At 40.5% G+C, this 22,632-nt stretch overlaps 1 protein-coding gene and 1 long non-coding RNA gene across 2 annotated transcripts in view; one reads left to right on the top strand and one right to left on the bottom strand.

Moving 5' to 3' along the window:
- LOC119509146 overlaps positions 1–2,172 on the bottom strand; it is a 29,190-nt gene extending 27,018 nt beyond the window's left edge. Inside the window, exon 1 of the long non-coding RNA XR_005211639.1 lies at positions 1,600–2,172. This is a non-coding gene — a long non-coding RNA (uncharacterized LOC119509146). The remainder of the gene's footprint in view (positions 1–1,599) is intronic.
- Positions 1–22,632, top strand: part of ZFAT (zinc finger and AT-hook domain containing) — a 422,711-nt gene that overhangs the window by 273,543 nt on the left and 126,536 nt on the right.

Genomic DNA, 22,632 nt, shown 5'->3' with positions numbered 1-22,632 from the left:
AATATTCATGAAGGCAATGTGTATTTAATTCTTTTGTGGGAGATTGTGTAATAAATGAAGGAATGTTTATCTTTGCAAATTCTAATCCAATTTAAGAGGTTACACCTGAGAGAGAGTTGAGATTTAAAATTATAAAGGAGGAAAACCTGGCCCCAGGTGTGGTCCTGTTTTAATTGCATTCCTGTTTATGCTTCAGACAGCATAAAATGAGGCCTTAGAAATTGGATGTGCTGCCACTGTTCTCTGGCATAAAGAATCATTAACCTCCTGGAAGTTTGTCACCAGAGGTGAATTCAAGGTGTTTTGGGAATAATGGGCAGGTGAGAGCACAGTCTTTGGCGTTGGGGATACCTGAATCCAAACCCTCCTCCAGCACTTGCCCAGGCTGTGGCCTTGGGCAGGTCACGTGACCTTTCTGAGGCCTGTCTGCCTTGTATAGAAAATGGAGACGTATCACAGACACACTCATGCATACACACATATACACAGATGAATATGCACACATGTATCAACACAGGTATACACAAATGCATGTATACACACGTATATATGTATACATTTGTAGATTTAAATATTTGCATATGTGTATATGTCTCACAGTGTTATTGGGACGTTAAAATGAAAGACTAGCTAAAGAACATGGCTAGTGCTTGTCATACAGTTAAGTATTGCCACTTCACTGGTACTTCTTGGTGCACGTTTTCTCTGAGTAGGGCATGAGGCATGTTGTTTGTAATTCCTTACGGAATTGCTGTTAGGTTGGTAGTGCTTCCTGTAGGATTTGTTACTGTGACTTCACCAGAAACTCACATGAAGTGAGGAGGCAGTGAGACCGCCATGGGGACAGGGTTCCTGGGGAAGCCCTGGCGGGTCGTGGTTAAGATTCTGGACCAGAGGCCAGACTGTTGGGTTTTGACTCTGGCTCCCCCCAGTCACCACCTGTTTGGCCTTGGAATGAGTCAATAACCTTTCTGTGCCTTGGTTTACCCATCTCAGAGGCTCAGGGCTCAGGTGAGGATGAGGTGAGAGGATATAAGTAATTCTCTCAGAACAGTGCCTGCACTCTTTGCCATTGGCTATTGAAATTATTATTATTGTTTATTACACTTATCATTTTGAAACTTGCTGGCGTGGATTCAGAGGTTTTGAAACAGGCTACAGGACTGATGTGAACAAGGAAGTTGTAAAAGACCTCTGCAATCTGGCCCTGATTGCCCTGCCTAACTTTCTCTCCTGCCTGCCCGATGGGTGTGTTGGAGGAGTCCCTGGCCCAGCACATGGGGTCCCTGGGTGCTGATGCGCAGCCTCCAGGCATCCCTGGGCTCAGGGTCAACAAGAGCTTCTGGAACGTGAGTTAAAGTTTCCTTCAGTCCCAACTTCACGTGCTTTCATTTTTCTTGATAAATTGGCATTTAGAGACAGTTCTCTTTCAACTTCCTAGAACCCAGTCCCTCCCTTAATTTACTTATGAGTCTTCCTCCAAAGAGGCTTCTCTCTTCAAAACTGATACTTGAGGAGGCACCCAGGGAAGGGGACAGGGGAAAGGGAAGTAGCAGTTGCTGCTTGTATTCTGTCGGGCAGGCCCTTCCGCTGTCTTACCTCATTCTCAGACTTCCTCTGTGAGGTGGGAATTACTTCCTCCACTGGTAGATCGGAAGCGTGGAGTTGCATAGCAGTTTGGTAACTTGTCCACAGTCCCACCATTGGCAAGAGACAAAGCCAGGTCCAGGCCCTGTGTGCTTATCTGTGCGCCGTGCTCTCCTCACCCCTCAGCTGCCACTCTGGGCAGGGTGGCTGTGACATCAGCTGCGCCGCTCTCTCCCACTTTCGAGGCTGCGGTGGGTCTTGCAGGCACTCGTCCAGTGTTTGAAGGGAGGTGTTAGATGTAGACGCTGTTCCGTGAGGACAGGGCCTCTGTTTATTGGTGCTTTCTGTGCTGTTCAGCAGCGATTGTGCCAGACATGCAGTGATGAAAAGTCCCTGAGAGGCCCTGGAGAAAGCAGCTTACAGAATGAGGGAGTGTGGCTTAGGTGACCTTATAAAAAAAAAGGATGTTATCCTGAGTCTCATTAATGCTCATGTTGTCTAAGAAGTTAAGTTTGATTTCAGTTTTGTAGCTCACTGATATTTGCAGTTCTTCCACCTGAGTCCCTTGTAAGGGTGAGTGTGCTGCTGCTTCTGAGGCTCACTAATGCGGGCTAGAGGCCTCCTCTACTAGGTGCTGGGCATGGGGATTGCAAACATGGATAAGGCCCGGTCCCTGCCCCCGTGGCACTCTTTATTTTGTGAGGGAATGAGGAAATAAATAATCCTGGCATTATGGCACTGTGGGAGGGTAAGTGGGGGCAGTACAAAGGGCCCTCCCCTCCCAAACAGTCTCAGAGAGGAGCAGGTGAACAAGCCTGGCTGTGGGAGAGGAGGGCTGACTGGAAGGCTGCCTGGCGGAGGGACTCTGAGCTTGAAGAGTAGGATTTGGCCAAGGGGAGAGGGCAGAGGAGAAATTCCCAGCAGAGTAGATGGCCCAAACCAAGGGGAAGTCTTTCATGTGTTCACCAGGATATTGATTACGAAGCAGTTTTCATGAAGCAGAAGGATTGTATCGCCAATGGAGTAAGATAGCGTAATTTATGAAGTGGGTTTCAGTATTTTGAGTTTAGACATTTGTTGTTTGAGCCTGTAAACTATTTATGTAATGAAACCGGAGGTACAGGGCAGTGTGCCATGATAGAAGGTCTTCTACTTCCCCTGATTGCAGACACTTTGGATCTGATACGAAAGGTGCTGCCACCAAATATTTTAAATAGCTTCAGTATCTGCAAGGAAAGTTAGGGCAGATGGATATATGTATGTGTGTACATACATACATATATATGTATATATTTGGTACCAGCTTAACTGAGATATAATTCATATTCTTAAAATTCAGTGGTTGTTAGTGTATTCACAGAGTTGGTTTTAGGACATTTTCATCACCGTGTAAAGAAACCCTGTACATTTTAGCCATCATCCCTCCATACCCCATATCCTACCCCACATCCTAGGCAGCCACTAATCTACTTCCGTTCTTTATAGATTTGCCTGTCCTGGACACTTCATCTAAATGAAATCATGTAATATGTGGTTTTAACTTATTTCACATAATGTAATGTTTCTGAGGTTCATCCATGTTGTAGCATGTATCAGAATATTATTCTTTTTTTATGACTGGATAATATTCCGTTATCTGGATATGCCATATTTTATTTATCCATTCATCAGTTGATGGACTTTTTTAAAATTCAGTTTTATTGAGATGTAGTCACATGCCATACAGTCATCCACAATGCACAGTCAGTTGTTCACAGTACCATCATATAGTTGTGCATTCTCACTACAATCAATTTTTAAACATTTTCTTTGCTCCAAAAAAGATAAAAATAAGAATAAAAATAAAAGTATAAAAGAACACTCAAAACATTCCATCCCTCCATCCCCCATTCCACCCTATTGTTCATTTAATTTTTGTCCCCGGTTTTCTACTCATCTGTCCAAACACTGGATAAAGGGAGTGTGAGCCATAGGTTTTTTTTTTTTGTTTTTTTTTTTAATCATCATTTTATTGAGATATATTCACATACCACGCAGTCATACAAAACAAATTGTACTTTCGATTGTTTACAGTACCATTACATAGTTGTACATTCATCACCTAAATCAATCCCTGACACCTTCATTAGCACACGCACAAAAATAACAAGAATAATAATTAGAGTGAAAAAGAGCAATTGAAGTAAAAAAGAACACTGGGTACTTTTGTCTGTTTGTTTCCTTCCCCTACTTTTCTACACATCCATCCATAAACTAGACAAAGTGGAGTTTGGTCCTTATGGCATTCTCAATCCCACTGTCACCCCTCATAAGCTACATTTTTATACAACTGTCTTCGAGATTCATGGGTTCTGGGTTGTAGTTTAATAGTTTCAGGTATCCACCACCAGCTACCCCAATTCTTTAGAACCTAAAAAAGGTTGTCTAAAGTGTGCGTAAGAGTGCCCACCAGAGTGATCTCTCGGCTCGTTTTGGAATCTCTCTGCCACTGAAGCTTATTTCATTTCCTTTCACATCCCCCTTTTGGTCAAGAAGATGTTCTCCATCCCACGATGCCGAGTCTACATTCCTCCCCGGGAGTCATATTCCACGTTGCCAGGGAGATTCACTTCCCTGGGTGTCTGATCCCACGTAGAGGGGAGGGCAGTGATTTCACCTTTCAAGTTGGCTTAGCCAGAGAGAGAGGGCCACATCTGAGCAACAAAGAGGCATTCAGGAGGAGACTCTTAGGCACAAATACAGGGAGGCCTAGCCTCTCCTTTGCAGCAACCGTCTTCCCAAGGGTAAAACTTATGGTAGAGGGCTCAACCCATCAAACCACCAGTCCCCTATGTCTGTGGTCATGTTAGCAACCATGGAGGTGGGGTAGGCGAATACCCCTGCATTCTCCACAGGCTCCTCAAGGGGGCACTACATCTTTTTTTTTTTTTTTCCTTGTTTGTCTTTTTTCTTTCTTTCTTTTTTTTTTTTTTAACTTTCCCTTCTTTTTTAAATCAACTGTATGAAAAAAAAAGTTAAAAAGAAAACAAACATACAATAAAAGAACATTTCAAAGAGACCATAACAAGGGAGTAAGAAAAAGACAACTAACCTAAGATAACTGCTTAACTTCCAACATGTTCCTACTTTACCCCAAGAAAGTTACATAATATAGCAACATTTCAGTGAACTTGTTCCTACTACATCCATCAGAAATTAACAGACCATAGTCATTTCTGGGCATCCCCAGAACGTTAAATAGCTTATCTGTTCTTCTTGGATTATTGTTCCCCCTTCCTTAATTGCTCTCTACTGCTAGTTCCCCTACATTCTACATTATAAACCATTTGTTTTACATTTTTGAAAGTTCACATTAGTGGTAGCATATAATATTTCTCTTTCTGTGCCTGGCTTATTTCGCTCAGCATTATGTCTTCAAGGTTCATCCATGTTGTCATATGTTTCACCAGATCGTTCCTTCTTACTGCCGCGTAGTATTCCATCGTGTGTATATACCACATTTTATTTATCCACTCATCTGTTGAAGGACATTTGGGTTGTTTCCAACTCTTGGCAATTGTGAATAATGCTGCTATGAACATTGGCGTGCAGATATCTGTTCGTGTCACCGCTTTCCGATCTTCCGGGTATATACCGAGAAGTGCAATCGCTGGATCGAATGGTAGCTCTATATCTAGTTTTCTAAGGAACTGCCAGACTGACTTCCAGAGTGGCTGAACCATTATACAGTCCCACCAACAATGAATAAGAGTTCCAATTTCTCCACATCCCCTCCAGCATTTGTAGTTTCCTGTTTGTTTAATGGCAGCCATTCTAACCGGTGTTAGATGGTATCTCATTGTGGTCTTAATTTGCATCTCTCTAATAGCTAGTGAAGCTGAACATTTTTTCATGTGTTTCTTGGCCATTTGTATTTCCTCTTCAGAGAACTGTCTTTTCATATCTTTTGCCCATTTTATAATTGGGCTGTCTGTACTATTGTCATTGAGTTGTAGGATTTCTTTGTATATGCAAGATATCAGTCTTTTGTCAGATACATGGTTTCCAAAAATTTTTTCCCATTGAGTTGGCTGCCTCTTTACCTTTTTGAGAAATTCCTTTGAGGTGCAGAAACTTCTAAGCTTGAGGAGTTCCCATTTATCTATTTTCTCTTTTGTTGCTTGTGCTTTGGGTGTAAAGTCTAGGAAGTGGCCGCCTAATACAAGGTCTTGAAGATGTTTTCCTACATTATCTTCTAGGAGTTTTATGGTACTTTCTTTTATATTGAGATCTTTGGTCCATTTTGAGTTAATTTTTGTGTAGGGGGTGAGGTAGGGGTCCTCTTTCATTCTTTTGGATATGGATATCCAACTCTCCCAGCCCCATTTGTTGAAAAGACCATTATGGCTCAGTTCGGTGACTTTGGGGGCCTTATCAAAGATCAGTCGGCCATAGATCTGAGGGTCTATCTCTGAATTCTCAATTCGATTCCATTGATCTATATGTCTATCTTTGTGCCAGTACCATGCTGTTTTGGCAACTGTGGCTTTATAATAAGCTTCAAAGTCAGGGAGTGTAAGTCCTCCCACTTCGTTTTTCTTTTTTAGAGTGTCTTTAGCAATTCAAGGCATCTTCCCTTTCCAAATAAATTTGATAACTAGCTTTTCCAGGTCTGCGAAGTAGGTTGTTGGAATTTTGATTGGGATTGCATTGAATCTGTAGATGAGTTTGGGTAGAATTGACATCTTAATGACATTTAGCCTTCCTATCCATGAACATGGATTATTTTTCCATCTTTTAAGGTCCCCTTCTATTTCTTTTAGTAGAGTTATGTAGTTTTCTTTGTATAGGTCTTTTACATCTTTGGTTAAGTTTATTCCTAGGTACTTGATTTTTTTAGTTGCTATTGAAAATGGTATCTTTTTCTTGATTGTCTCTTCAGTTTGTTCATTTCTAGCATATAGAAACATTACTGACTTATGTGCATTAATCTTGTATCCCGCTACTTTGCTAAATTTGTTTATTAGCTCTAGTAGGTGTATCGTTGATTTCTCAGGGTTTTCTAGATATAAGATCATATCATCTGCAAACAATGACAGTTTTACTTCTTCTTTTCCAATTTGGATGCCTTTTATTTCTTTGTCTTGCCGGATTGCCCTGGCTAGCACTTCCAGCACAATGTTGAATAACAGTGGTGACAGCGGGCATCCTTGTCTTGTTCCTGATCTTAGAGGGAAGGCTTTCAGTCTCTCACCATTGAGTACTATGCTGGCTGTGGGTTTTTCATATATGCTCTTTATCATGTTGAGGAAGTTTCCTTCAATTCCTACCTTTTGAAGTGTTTTTATCAAAAAGGGATGTTGGATTTTGTCAAATGCTTTTTCAGCATCTATTGAGATGATCAATTGATTTTTCCCTTTCGAGTTTTTAATGTGTTGTAATACATTGATTGTTTTTCTTATGTTGAACCATCCTTGCATGCCTGGAATGAACCCCACTTGGTCATGGTGTATGATTTTTTTAATGTGTCTTTGGATTCGATTTGCAAGTATTTTGTTGAGGATTTTTGCATCTATATTCATTAGGGAGATTGGCCGGTAGTTTTCCTTTTTTGTAGCATCTTTGCCTGGTTTTGGTATTAGATTGATGTTAGCTTCATAAAATGAGTTAGGTAGTGTTCCATTTTCTTCAATGTTTTGAAAGAGTTTGAGTAAGATTGGTGTCAGTTCTTTCTGGAAAGTTTGGTAGAATTCCCCTGTGAAGCCATCTGGCCATGGGCATTTATTTGTGGGAAGATTTTTGATGACTGATTGGATCTCTTTGCTTGTGATGGGTTGGTTGAGGTCTTCTATTTCTTCTCTGGTCAGTCTAGGTTGTTCATATGTTTCCAGGAAATTGTCCATTTCCTCTACATTATCCAGTTTGTTGCCATACAGTTGTTCATAATATCCTCTTATAATTTTTTTAATTTCTTCAGGATCTGCAGTTATGTCACCTTTTTCATTCATTATTTTGTTTATATGGGTCTTCTCTCTTTTTGATTTTGTCAGTCTAGCTAGGGGCTTGTCAATCTTGTTGATCTTCTCAAAGAACCAACTTTTGGTGGTATTTATCCTCTCTATTGTTTTTTTGTTCTCTATGTCATTTATTTCTGCTTTAATCCTTGTTATTTCTTTTCTTGTACTTGGTTTAGGATTGGTTTTCTGTTCATTTTCTAGCTTCTTCAGTTGATCCATTAGTTCTTTGATTTTGGCTCTTTCTTCCTTTTTAATATATGCGTTTAGTGCTATAAATTTCCCCCTTAGCACTGCTTTTGCTGCATCCCATAGGTTTTGGTATGTTGTGTTCTCATTTTCATTCATCTCTATATATTTAGCAATTTCTCTTGCTATTTCTTCTTTAACCCACTGATTGTTTAGGAGTGTGTTGTTTAACCTCCACGTATTTGTGAATTTTCTAAGTCTCTGATGGTTATTGACTTCTAATTGTATTCCATTGTGGTCAGAGAATGTGCTTTGAATAATTTCAATCTTTTTAAATTTATTGAGGCTTGTTTTATGTCCCAGCATATGATCTATTCTGGAGAAAGTTCCGTGAGCACTAGAAAAGTATGTGTATCCTGGTGATTTGGGATGTAATGTCCTGTAGATGTCTGTTAAATCTAATTCATTTATGAGATTGTTTAGGTTTTCAATTTCCTTATTGGTCTTCTGTCTGGTTGATCTATCTATAGGAGAGAGTGATGTGTTGAAGTCTCCCACAATTATTGTGGAAACATCAATTGCTTCCTTTAGTTTTGCCAGTGTTTCTCTCATGTATTTTGTGGCACCTTGATTGGGTGCATAGACATTTACGATTGTTATTTCTTCTTGCTGAATTGCCCCTTTTATTAGTATGTAGTGGCCTTCTTTGTCTCTCAAAACATCCCTGCATTTGAAGTCTATTTTATCTGAGATTAATATTGCTACACCTGCTTTCTTTTGGCTGTAGCTTGCATGAAATATTTTTTTCCATCCTTTCACTTTCAGTTTCTTTGTGTCCCTGTGTCTAAGATGAGTCTCTTGTATGCAACATATTGATGGTTCATTTTTTTTGATCCATTCTGCGAATCTATATCTTTTAATTGGGGAGTTTAATCCATTTACATTCAACGTTAAAACCGTGAAGGCATTTCTTGAATCGCCCATCTTATCCTTTGGATTATGTTTGCCATATTTTTCCCTCTCTCTATTAATATCCTTTATTGTACCCATACCGAATCTCTTTAGTACTGAACCTTTCTCCAAGTCTCTCTGTCCTGTCTTTGTTTCTCTGTCTGTAGGGCTCCCTTTAGTATCTCCAGTAGGGCAGGTCTCTTGTTAGCAAATTCTCTCAGCATTTCTTTGTCTGTGAAAAATTTAAGCTCTCCCTCAAATTTGAAGGAGAGCTTTGCTGGATAAAGTATTCTTGGCTGGAAATTCCTCTCACTCAGAATTTTAAATATATCGTGCCACTGCCTTCTCGCCTCCATGGTGGCTGCTGAGTAGTCACTACTTAGTCTTATGCTGTTTCCTTTGTATGTGGTGAATTGCTTTTCTCTTGCTGCTTTCAGAACTTGCTCCTTCTCTTCTATGTTTGACAGTGTGATCAGTATATGTCTCGGAGTGGGTTTTTTTGGATTTATTCTATTTGGAGTTCGCTGAGCATTTATGATTTGTGTATTTATGTTGTTTAGAAGATTTGGGAAGTTTTCCCCAACAATTTCTTTGAATACTCTTCCTAGACCTTTACCCTTTTCTTCCCCTTCTGGGACACCAATGAGTCTTATATTTGGACGTTTCATATTATCTATCATATCCCTGAGGTCCATTTCGAGTTTTTCAATTTTTTTCCCCATTCTTTTATGCTTTCATTTTCCATTCTGTCATCTTCCAGGTCACTGATTCGTTGTTCAACTTCCTCTAGTCTTGTACTATGAGTGTCCAGAATCTTTTTAATTTGGTCAACAGTTTCTTTAATTTCCATAAGATCATCCATTTTTTTATTTAGTCTTGCAATGTCTTCTTTATGCTCTTCTAGGGTCTTCTTGATTTCCTTCATATCCCGTACTATGGTCTCATTGTTCATCTTTAGTTCTTTGAGTAGCTGCTCTAGGTGCTGTGTCTCTTCTGGTCTTTTGATTTGGGTGCTTGGGCTTGGGTTATCCATATCGTCTGGTTTTTTCATATGCTTTATAATTTTCTGTTGTTTTTGGCCTCGTGGCATTTGCTGAACTTGATAGGGTTCTTTTAGCGTTTGTAGACCTATTGAAGTCCTTATCTCTAATTTATCAGATCTACAGCTTCGTGGAGTACACTTTCTCTAACTAACCAGCAGGTGGCATCCACGAGCCACCTGTTCTCCACAAGCCAGATCTCCCCTGCTTAGCCTTTTTGGTGAGTGGGGGAGTGAGTCTTGTGGGGCCCAATTGGTGTACCAATCTTGCGTGTGTAGTTGGTGTTGCCTGCCCTGTATGTGGGGCGTGTTTCTGGGCAGTCGGGGCGGGGGCGTGGCCCTAACAATCAAATCTCCCTGGTGATCCTAGAGTTTTAAAGCTGCTGCAATAGTCTAATCCTTCAGTTCAGTCCTGCCACAGTTTGTCTCTGCCACTGACCCACAAGTCTTTGGTATTGGCGTATGGCTCCTGAGACTTGCAAGTGGGCCCCTCTTCCAGGCTGTGCACCCCGGGTCCTCTGTTGAGGGATGACTGTGCTATGTCACAGGTGAGTGCCGTCCCCCCAGGGCAGTTCTGGGCTGCTGGGCTGTGTAGGGAGGCTCCCAGTCTGCTCAAATGATGGCTGAATGGGGCTTTGTTAATTCACACTGCTCCACCTTCCCAGCTCTGGGACATTCAGCTGAGGTTGCAGGGAAGGCTAATGTCCACGCCCAGTTTTGTTGTGTGTGCCTGTTATTTGAAGCACTTCCGTCACACTGGGTTATCTGGGGCAGCTCTGGGCTATGGGGCTGGCGATGGGCAGGAGTGTTTCCTGTCCACCAGGATGGTGGCTGTGAGCGGACACCCCCCTTTTCTTGGGAAGTTGTGTTGTTTAGTGAATTTTCTCAGCCACTGGATTATTGCCTTTTGTCTCAGAGCTCTCTTAGTTCTGCTCTTGACTTGACGTGCCCAAATTGCAATTCTTTGAAGCTTTCTGTATTGAGCTTCTTAGAGTAATTGTTTTAGAAAAAGCAAAAAGGATTTAAAAAAAAAAAAAAAAAAACAACAACAACAAAAAAAAAACGGCCCTCCTCAGAGATCTAATGGGTTATTGAAATGCTAATAGACAAAGCAACCAGGGCCATTAAGGAAAGGTCCACAGGGCAGAAAGATCAGCTTTGCTTCGGGATTTGCATATGCGCCTCAAGGCCTGAGCTCCACCCTTCCCCTTTCTGTGTTCACCAGAACTCCAAAAATCCTCTGCTTTTATTTTGGAGTTTTTCGTGTTGTTTTTTTTCTATGCCTGTCTCCTCTCTGCTGGGCTGGCTGCTCTCAGAGTCTCTGGTGTCTGGTCTCAGTCTATCTATGGTTGGAGTTTGAATCAGTAGAATGAGTTTTCGATAAGAGCAGCCACTGCAGTTCTCCCGTCTCCTTCCCGGAGCTGACAGCCCCTCCTCCCCTGGGACTGAGCCTGGCAGGGAGGGGCGCGGGTCCCCTGGCCGCAAAAACTTACAGATTTCGCTGATCTCAGCAGTTCCACGTTTTCATGAGTGTTGTATGAAGTATGCCCAAAGACAGATTGCTCTGTGGTGTCCAGTCCACGCAGTTCCTGGCTTTTTATCTACTTTCCTGGAGGAGTAACTAAAACTTACAGCTCACCAGTCTGCCATCTTGCCCCGCCTCCAGCCATAGGTTTTTGCAATCACAAAGTCACACCATGTAAGCTACATAGTTATACAATAATCTTCAAGAATCAAGGTTACTGGGTTGCAATTTGAAAGTTTCAGGTATTTCCTTCTAGCTATTGCAATACACTAAAAACTGAAAAGGGATATCTATATAGTGCATAAGAATACCCTCCAGAGTGACTGCTCAACTCCATTTGAAATCTCTCAGCCCCTGAAACTTTATTTTGTTTCATTTCTTGTCCCCATTTTGGCCAAGAAGATTTTCTCAACCTCATGATGCTGGGTCCAGGCTCATCCCCAGGAGTCATGTCCTGCATTGCCAGGGAGATTTACAGTCCTGGGAGTCAGGTCCCACGTAGGGGGGAGGGCAGTGAGTTTACCTGCCGAGTGGGCTTCGGGAGAGACAGGCCACATCTGAGCAACAAAAGAGGTTCTCTGGAGGTGACTCTTACGCACAATTATAAGCAAGTTCAGCCTCTCTTTTGCAGCAATGAGCTTCATAAGGGCAAGCCTCAACATTGAGGCCTTGGCTACCAAATTGGTAGTCCTCAATGCTTGCAAGAACATAGTAATAACCCAAGTGGGGAAGTTTAATATTTCCATATTTCCCCCCAGTTCCTCAGGGGTCCCTGCAAATACATTTTTATTTTCTGCCCAAATTACTTTGGGATGTTTTGGGATTTCACACTAACCTGTACAAACCTATCAGATCTTACTTCCTACTCAAAGTTCCATGTAATTATGGTGTTTGAATAAACTAACCATACAAGTTAAATTATTTAGATCCTGCACCAAATAAACATCTCTTCCCCTGGTCTTACACAGAAGTTGAAGTTTTATAACACAGTCAGTATTATCCTTTACACTTTGGCCTGATTGGCCTTAGTCCTAAACAGATCTGCTTTGTTGATGGACATTTGAAGGTGAATTTTTGGTGGTGATTTCACCAAGATGTAACACCTGACTCGAGAGTGTTTTTTTTTTTAATTAATTTTTTTTATTGAGATGTATTCACATACCATACGCTCATCCAGGGTGTACGATCATCTGTTCACAGTACCATCTTATAGTTGTGCATTCATCACCCCAATCTATTTTCGGACATTTTGCTTGCACCAGAAAGAATCAGAATCAGAATAAAAAAAGAACACCCCAATCCCCCCCCATCCCACTTTATTTTTCATTTAGGTTTTGTCCCCATTTTTCTACTCATCCATCCATACACTGGATAAATGGAGTGCGATCCACAGGGTTTTCACAATCGCACTGCTCCCCCTTGTAAGCTGCATTGTTATACAATTGTCTTCAAGAGTCAAGGCTACTGGGTTGGAGTTTGGTAGTTTCAGGTATTTACTTCTAGCTATTCCAGTACATTGAAACCTAAAAAGTGTTATCTATATAGTGCGTAAGAGTGTCCACCAGAGTGACCTCTCGACTCCATTTGAAATCTCTCAGCCACTGAAGCTTTATTTCGTTTCATTTTGCATCCCCCTTTTGGTCAAGAAGATGTTCTCAATCCCACGATGCCAGGTCCAGATTCATCCCTGGGAGTTATATCCTGCGTTGCCAGGGAGATTTACACCCCTGAGTCAGATCCCACATAGTGGAGAGGGCAGCAAGATCACCCCCCAAGGTGGCTTAGCTAGAGAGAGAGACCACATCTGAGCAACAAAGAGGGACTCGGGGAGATTCTTAGGCACAGTTATAAGCAGGTGTAGCCTCTCCTTTTCAGTAACAAGCTTCATAGGGGTCAGCCCCAAGACAGAGGGCTCAGCATGTCAAGCTGTCATTCCTAATATTTGTGAGAATATCAGCAACAATCCAGGTGAGGAAGTCCAGGACCTCTGTGTCCTCCCCCAGCTCTAGAGAGTGTTTTAAATTCACAGGATTTGATGTAATTCATTGTGAAATCGACTTAAGGAAAGCACACTGCCTCTTGAAGCTAATGGTTAACCTCTCTTAGAAGGGTTTTTAAAAAATTGTGAAGCATCTGAGGTTTAAGTGGCCTCCAACATTTTTCATTGCTACCCCTGTAAAGACTTAGCCGTGTGATCTTCATGATCCTTTCATCTTTCGCTGTTACTGAATTGGAGTCCCAGCACAGGGTCCTGGCTCCAGCTCAGCCCTGCCGGCTGGGCGTCTTTGGGCTGGCCGCTTGTCCTTCCTGAGCTTCACTTCCCTGCTCCACAGAGTGGAGTGACCGACACTGCCGTGGCCGGTGCGAATGTGCTTGGTGATGTGCGAGTGCGGGAAGTTGTCCTTGTTAGTGAGTGGAGGATTCTGGTCTTGGAGGACTCTTGCCTGAGCTGGGAGTGTGGTGCTGTTCCAGATGGGGAGAGCGAGAACTGGGCAAGGCCTCGAATCGGTTTGGGGCTCGTTTCCTTATCTGTGACCCAAAGGGGTGGGACCAGGGGAGTCACAAATCTGTTCGGGCTCTCACATTTAGTTTTCTGACCCAGCATTTACCTACTTCCAACACAGATTTCCATGCAGAGCAAAAACTAAGGGAACTTAAAATAGCAGTGTTTGTTCCCCTTCTGGGCCGATATCCAGGATCTTTGTGGTTATATCAGGCGTCCAGGATAGATTGGCTAGGTGCCAGTTTCTGCAGCTCTTAGTGACCCTTTGTTAGCTAAAGATACACCTTGTGATTGGACGTATGTGTACATTTAAGGTAGTTTCTCCCACCACCTTTTCCCCCACCATTAGTCCCTAGAGGGTGTGAATTGTAGTCAATCGTGTATTAGCATCAAGGGAATATGGGACCCGGCCCGGGATTTGGTCCACAGCGTTTCTGGAGCAAACCTGCTTTTCACAGCATTGTGCAAGATCTGTGAGGGGCAGATGATTTTTACAGAATGAGAGGGGGCTTTGGATTCTGACATGCTCGAGTTCAGACCCCGTACCTGCCTCTGTGATTTTGGACAAATTACTTAACATTCCTGAGCCTCGTTTTTCTCATCTGTAAAATGGAGATACAGTATTATCCCCTACTTCTGAGGGTTGTGAGGCTTAAATTAGAAAATAAGAATAGAATACCCAGACCACAGTGTTTTAAATCCATAGGTTGTGATCCGTTAGTGTTGTGAAATCAGTTTAGTGGGTCACAATTTAACTTTCTTAAAAATGGAATAGAATAGAAAGAAATGGAATCAGCATTGCTCCTAAGTATTGTTTCCTGAGACCTGTGATTCAGTCTAAACTTGCTGACCCATCCCTGCTGGCTGGTGATGTCCTGAGCCCAGCACCTCATAAGTTGCTGACCCAGGTGATGTCATCCATGGTTTCCTGAATCACGGTCATGTGGGGGTAATTGCCACGAATGCCATTCCGAGACTCCCACCTCCACCATCTTTTGAGATGGGACCTGGGGATCTGTTATGTAGACAAGTTCCCCAACACTGAAGTTGGAAATAGCTGGAAGCTGAGCACATGGTGGATGATGTGTCCATTATCCCCATTATCTCTGGCCAATGTTCCTTCTCAGAAAATCTCAGGGATGCCTGCCACAAAGAGTATTGAAGCAGCTACAAGCACAAGCTTGGCAGTTGGACATATTTGGTTCTGTGTTCTGAACACTTAGAGCTCTGTCTGTGGCTTTGGCATATAACCCCTCTGATCCCCTTATCTAAAAAAACAGGGATACCAGTCTCATTTCCAGGGTGGCTGTATGGATCTAGTGAGACGTTTGTGAAGGTCACGGCACAGTTCCAGGCACAGAGTGAGAGGCTGGTCCCCGGCAGCTCTTCCTTCTGAGCAGAAGGAGGAAGATTCACAGTCATGATGGTGCGAGTGTCTCATGGTTTTTCAACAGACGTTTTAAGTTAATACTTCGCCCCTGTAATTGAGAAGTGCATGGACTATTGTATTTGCTGCAAGTAAGCACAGAGAAAGCAGTGGGAGCTACGTCCAATATCTTTCTGGAAATGAATGGGCTCACACTGCCAGTCTATATTTTTTTTAAGTGTAGGAAAAAGTTACTTAACTGAGATGGCTGGATGAAACTTTTTTCCTTTCCAAGAGCTACAGAAGTTGTGGGTTTACAGAAGAATCATGTATAAATACAGTGTCCCCCTATACCACCCCCATTGTTAAAAACTTGTATTAGTATGATGTATTTATTCCATTGATGAAAGAACATTTTTATAATTGTACTATGAATTATGATTTATTAACTTAGAGTTAACTGCTTGTGTTGTACAGTCTCATGGATTTGTATTTTTAAATTTTTATTCTAGTAACATATATACAACCTAAATTTCCTGTTTTAACCACATTCATATATATAACTCAGTGGTGTTAATTATGTTTACAAAGTTGTGCTACCCTCACCAAAACTTTTCTGTCATCCCAAACAAAAACTGTACATTTTAAGCCTTAAATCTCTATTCTCATCCCCTAACCCATCCCTTGGTAACCTGTATTCTAGATTCTGACTCTTTGAGTTTGCTTATTCTAATTATTTCATATCCGGGAGATCATGTAATATTTGTCCTTTTGTGTCTGACATATTTCACTCAACATGATGTCTTCAAGGTTCATCCATATTGGTGTGTGCATAAGAACTTCTTTTTATGGATGAATAATATTCCATTGTGTGTATATACCACATTTTGTTTATCCATTCATCGGTTGATAGATACTTGGGTTGCTTCCATCTTCTGGCAATTGTGAATAACGCCATTATGAACATTGGTGTGCAAATATCTGTTCGAGTCCCTGTTTTCAATTTTTTTTTTTTTTTTTGCATATATACCTAGAAGTGGGATTGCTGGGTCAATCTGAGAAACTGCCAAACTGTCTTCCACAGTGGCTAGACCATTTTACATTCCCACCAACAATGAATGAGTGTTCCCATTTCTCCACATCCTCCCCAACACTTGTAATTTTCTGGTTTTTTCATAGTAGCCATTCTAGTGGGTGGGAAATGGTATCTCATTGTGGTTTGATTTTCATTTCCCTAATGGTTAATAATGTTGAGTATCTTTTCATGTGTTTTTTGGCCATTTGTATGTATTCTTTGGAGAAATGTTTATTCAAGTCATTTTGCCTATTTTTAAATTGGGTTGTTTGTCTTTTTGTTGTTGAGTTTTAGGATTTCTTTATATATTCTGGATATTAAATTATTATTGGTTATGTGGTTTTCAAATATCTCCCACTGTGTAGGTTGTCATTTTACTTTCATGATAAAGTCCTTTGATGTACAAAAGTTTTTAATTTTGATTACGCCACATCTATTTTTTCTTTTGTTGCTTGTGTTTTGGGAGTAAGGTCTAAGAAACCATTTCCCAACACAAAGTCCTTCACTCTTCTTTTTCAAGATGGCTTTGGCTATTTGGGGCCCCTAACCCCTCTGTATAAATTTTATGATTGGCTTTTCCATTTCCGCAAAGAAGACTATTAGAATTTGATTAGGATTGTGTTGAATCTGTATATCACTTTGGTTAGAATTGACATCCTAACAATATTTAGTTTTATTACAGAATGTCCTGTCGTTTATTTAGCCCTTCTTTGATTTCTTTTAGCAATGCTTTGTAGTTTTTTATTGTGTACAAATCCTCTACATCCTTGGTTGAATTTATTCCTGGATATTTGACTCTTTATTTATTTATAATAAATGGAAATTTTCTCCTGATTTCTTCTTCTGATAGTTCATTACTACTGTACAGAAACAATACTGATTTTTAAGTGTTAATCTTATACCCTGCCACTTTGCTGAATTAGCCTTAGGAGCTTTGGCGTGGATTTGTCAGGATTTCCTGTATATAAGATCATGTCATCTACAAATAGGGAAATTTTTACTCTTCCTCTCCAATTTGGATGCATTTCATTTTTCTTGGCTAATTGCTCTGGCTAAAATTTCCAGCATGGTGTTGACTAACAGTGGTGATAATGGGCATCTTTTCTTGTTCCAGATCTTAGAGAGAAAGTTTTCAGTCTTTCAGCATTGAATAGGATGTTAGCTGTGGGTTTTTGATATATGCCCTTTATCATGTTGAGAAAATTTCCTTCTATTCCTAGTTTTCTAAGTGTTTTTATGAAAAAGCATTGCTGAATTTTGTCAACTGCCTTTTCTATGTCAGTTGAGATGATCATGTGAGTCCTCCCTTCATTCTGTTAATGTGGTGTATGTATTTCATTACTTGATTTTCTTATGTTGAACCATGCCTGCATACCTGGGATAGATCCCACTTGATCACAGTGTATGTTTCAGTTTGCTAAAGCTGACGAAATGCAATATACCAGAAATGAACTGTATTTTAAAATGAGGATTTATTAACTTAACAATTTGCAGTCTAAGTCCATCAGAATTTCCCAATTAAGGCATCAACAGGGCCATATCTTCTCTGAAGACAGGCTGTTGGCATCCAGAACACCTCTGTCACATGGGAAGGCACATGACCAATATCTGCTGGTCCTCCGCTCCCAGGTTTTTATTCCTGCAGCTTCTGGTTCCAGTGGCTTCCTCTCGGAGATTCTGTGGGTCCTTTCTTAGCTTCTCTGGGGCTTTTCTCTATTAACTTCTCTTGATTTAATTTCTCAAGACCCCCCCACACTTCCCCACCGAATGAGGTGGATTACATTTCAATTGAAATAACCTAATCAAAAGGACCCACCTACAGTAGGTCTATACCCACAGGAATGGACCAAAAGAACATCGCTTTTTCTGGGGCACTTCACAGCTTCAAACCACCATGGTGTATAATTCTTTTAATGTGTTGTTGGATTCAGTTTGCTAGTATTTTGTTGAGGATTTTTGCGTCTGTATTCATAAGGGATATTGGTATGTAACTTTCTTTTCTTGTCTGGCTTTGGTATGAGGGTACTGTTGGTCTTGAAGAAAGAGTTATGGAGTATTCCCTGCTCTTCAATTTTTAGGAAGAGTTTGAGCAGGAATGGTTTCAATTCTTCTCGGAATGTTTGGTAACCCTGTGAAGCCCTCTTGTCCTGGGCTTTTCTTTGTTGGGAGGTTTTTGATTACTGATTCAATCTCTTTGTTAGTTATTGGTTTGTTGAGATCTTCTATTTCTTCTTGAGTCAGTGTGGGTGGTTTGTATGTTTCTAGCAATTTGTGCATTTCATCTAGGTTATCTAATTTGTTGGCGTGCGGTTTTTGCAGTTGTTCATAGTCTCCTGTTTTAGTCCTTTTTATTTCAATGATGTCAGTAGTATGTAGTAATGTTCCCCTTTCATATCTGATTTTAGTTATTTGTATCCTCTCTTTTATTTTTCTTTGTCAATTTTATTGATCGTTTCAAAGAACCAACTCTTGGCTTTGTTGATTCCCTCTGTTGTTTTTTTATTCTCTGTTTCATTGCTCTCTGCTCTAATGTTTATTTCCTTCCTTCTGTTCATTTTGGGTTTAGTTTGTTGTTCTTTTTCTAGTTCTTCCAGTTTTGAGGTTAGGTCTCTGATTTGAAATCTTTCTTTTTTTAATATAAGCATTTAGAGCTATAAATTTCGCTCTCAGCACTGCCTTTGCTCCATCCCATAAGGTTTGGTATGTTGTGTTTTCATTTTCATTCGCTTCAAGATATTTCCTAATTTCCCTGTGATTTTCTCTTTAACCCATTGGTTGTTTAAGAGAGCATTGTTTAATTTCCACATATTTGTGAATTTTCCATTTCTCCCTTTGTTATTGATTTCTAGCTTCATTTCATTGTGTTTGAAGAAGGTGCATTGCATGATTTCAATATTTTTGAATTTACTGAGACTTGTTTTGTGACCTAAGATATGGTCTGTTCTCAAGAATGATCTACATGTACTTGAGACGAATGTGACTTCTGTTGTCGTTGGGTGAAGTGTTCTATATATGCCTGTTAGGTCTAGTTGGTTTAGAGTAATGTCCAAATCTTCCATTTCCTTATTGACCTTCTGTCTAGATGTTCTATCCATTACTGAAAGTGGTATATTGAAATCTCCCACTATTAATGTTGAACTGTCTATTTCTCCCTTCAAATCTGTCAGTATTTGCTTCCTATACTTTTTTAGGTTCTGCTGTTAGGTGCAAGGATACTTACAATTGTTACATCTTCTTGTTGTATTAACCCCTTTATCAGTATATAATAACTGTCTTTGTCCCTCATAACAGTTTTTGACTTAGTCTATTTTATCTGATATTGGTATAAGTACCCAGCTCTCTTTTGGTTACTACTTACATGATATATTTATTTCCATCCTTACACTTTCAACTTTCTTATGTCTTTAAATTTAAGGTGAGTCTCTTGTAAACAGCACATAGTTGGGTCATGCTTTTTTATCCATTCTGCCAATCTCTGCCTTTCGACCGGAGAGTTTAATGCATTTATACTGAAAGCTGCTATTGAGAATGCAGGATGTTTTTCTGCCATTTTGTATTTACTCTTTGTAGGTCTTACACCTTTTTTGACCCTCAATTTTTCCCTTAAAGCCTACTTCCATATTTGATTTTTTGAATTGTACTATATGGAGTCCCTTCTCATTTCTTTTTGGATATATATATATCCAGAATATATTCTGAAAATATATTTTCATGTATTTTCTTTGTGGTTACCGTGGGTTACATTTAACATCATATATATATATGACAATCATATTTAATTAGATATTAACCTGACTTCAATATCATACACATATACACATATACTGTTCCTATAACCGTCTATCTCCCCATCTTTTTTGTACTTGTTCCAAATTATATCTTTGTACATTGTATGTCCAAAACCATAGATTTATCACTACTTTTTGTGCATTTGCATTTTGGCACCTATAACAAGTAAGAAGTAGAATTAGATACCATAAATAATACATTACTACCAGCATTCATAATTACCTGCATGTTAACCTTCACCAGAGGTCTTTAATTCTTTTTACCACTTTGAACCACTATGTAGTGTCCTTCCCTTTCTGCCTGAAGAACTCCCTTTAGCCTTGCTTGTAGGGCTGCTCTAGTGCTGATGAGCTCCCTCGTCTTTTATTTATCTGGGAATGTCTCAATCTCGCCCTCATTTTAAAAAAAATAGTTAACATTTTATTTAGTTCATTAAATGTGCAGTCATTTCAGAAAGCTTAAAGGGTAAACTTCTCTTTTATTCTCCCTGTTTCCAAAAATGTAAAGGTGAAAGATCAAACTGGCATTGCCTCTTTAAATTTCTCTCTCACACTCTTGACTCTTTAGAAAAAGCTTCTGCCTTCATAAGCACTGTTCATTATTAGAAAGTTGGTCCCCAGTCCTACATCTAATATCTCCCCTTATCCCCCATGATGAATTACATATACATGTTTTTAGGATAGAAATTGTAATAAAGCAAAGAGTGTTTCAATTTATATTTGCATGTACTGTGAGCTTCCTCCCCTCACCCTGTCAAGTTACTAGATTAATAATAATAAGGGCTTTTCATAATTGGGGTGAGGCTAGGGGTGAGGGGAGGCACCCTCTTATTTTAAAAGTCTTGCTGAATATTAAATTCTTGGTTGGCAATTGTTTTCTCACAGCACTTTTAAGTATTTCAGCACCCTGCCTTCTTGCCTTCATGGTTTCTGATGAGAATTCAGTGCTTAAGCTAATTGAGACTCCCTTGTATGTAACACATTGCTTTTCTCTTATAACTTTCAGAACGCTCTCCTTGTTCTTTGCATTTGATAGTTTGACCAGTATGTGGCAGGGCATATTTTTTTCAAGTTTTTCCTGTTTGGTGTTCTCTGGGCTTCTTTGATGTGCATATTCACATCTTTTGCTAAGTTTGGGAAGTTTTCTGTTATATTCTTTGAATATTCCTTCTCTTTTTCTCTTTCTTCTCCTTCTCGTATTTCCATAATGCATGTATTGGTTTGCTTGATGGTGTCCCACAGGTCTCTTAAGCTTTTTTCACTTTTTATAATTCTTTTTTTCTTTATGCTCCTCAGCCTTACTCATTTCAATTGTCTTGTCTTTGAGTTCTTTTATTCTTTCTTCTGCCAGCAACAATCTGCTGTTGAAATTGTCCTGGGGGTTTTTTATTTCAGTTATTTTGGTCTTCAACTCCAGTAGTTATCTTTGATTTCTTTTTAAAATTTCTGTCTCTTTATCAAGGTTCTCATATTGTTCATTGTTTTTCTGATATCTTGTAGTTCTTTCTCTTCATTTTCCTTCATTTCCCCAAGGATAATGAAGATCATCTTTTAAAGTCTTTGTCCAGTATGTCCACAGTCTCATCTTCTTCATTGATGGTTTCTGGATTTTTATTCTCTTCCTTTAGATGGACCATCATTTCCTGTTTGTTTGTCTTGGAATCTTTTGTTACACACTGTGTAGTTTAATATTTTAAAATGTTAACTCTGGGATTTATTCCCTGAGATACCTGTTTCCTGAGTTTGTATCCAGCTAGTGATAGGACAGAGATTTTCTTGAGTGGAGGTAACAAATCCAGGGAAACCTAAGCACCATCTTTGCAAATTGACTTTTAGTTGGCTGGTGCTCTCCTTCAGAGTTCAGCCTTTCTGTCAAGAGTCAACACAAGGCGATGCAAAGTGCAGGTCCTTTCTGGGCCTGTGTCTTGTCCAGGACTTGTGCTTGCTCATGGCTTCAGCAGTTCTCCTGTTTGCAGGAATTTGAATCACCTGTCTACTTCCCAGGAAACAAACTTTTTCCCTTTCCTGGGTGTTCCACTGCAAGACTTGAAACAGGTAAGCCTTTGCCTTAGTCTGTTGGACTCAGTTGTTTCTTACTCTGCTTTTGCTGTTTCCAACTGCTTTTACCTGGGGGGAAATTCTGGAAGAGGGGGCAAGCCAGAGAGGAGTTTCCTGAGTCAGTTTTCCCAGCCAGAACAAGGCCAGGTATTCACAAGGGGAGGGCAGGCTGGCTACAGACTGCCCTTGGGAGGGGCTGAGGGAGGGGCCAGCAGGGGCATCAGGAGCTTCTACCAGGGCTCCCCAAGGCTGCACTTCCTTGACTTGGCATCCGCCTACAAAAGCTGCCCTTCAGCTGCCCTCCGCAGCTCTGAGGAAGTGTCCTGTCTTCAGGTCTCCTCTGTCACCTTTGTTCAGGGTTGATCGGAACTACGGCCACCACCAGAGCTGGTCCCCCAGCAATCTGAAGTCATTAATCAAAAGCAGTGATCAGAGATTGGTTCATGCCCCTGGATCTTGGGAATTGCTGTGAGACAGGGGTTGGGTGATAGTAACCACCCCAGAAAGAGCAATTTACTGGTATTTTCCTTAATTTCCCATCCTCTTCCTCCTGCTTTC

This window comes from Choloepus didactylus, chromosome 14 (assembly GCF_015220235.1).
Source record: "Choloepus didactylus isolate mChoDid1 chromosome 14, mChoDid1.pri, whole genome shotgun sequence".
Classification (NCBI taxonomy): domain Eukaryota; kingdom Metazoa; phylum Chordata; class Mammalia; order Pilosa; family Megalonychidae; genus Choloepus; species Choloepus didactylus.
This window is presented reverse-complemented; position numbering and strand designations above follow the sequence as displayed.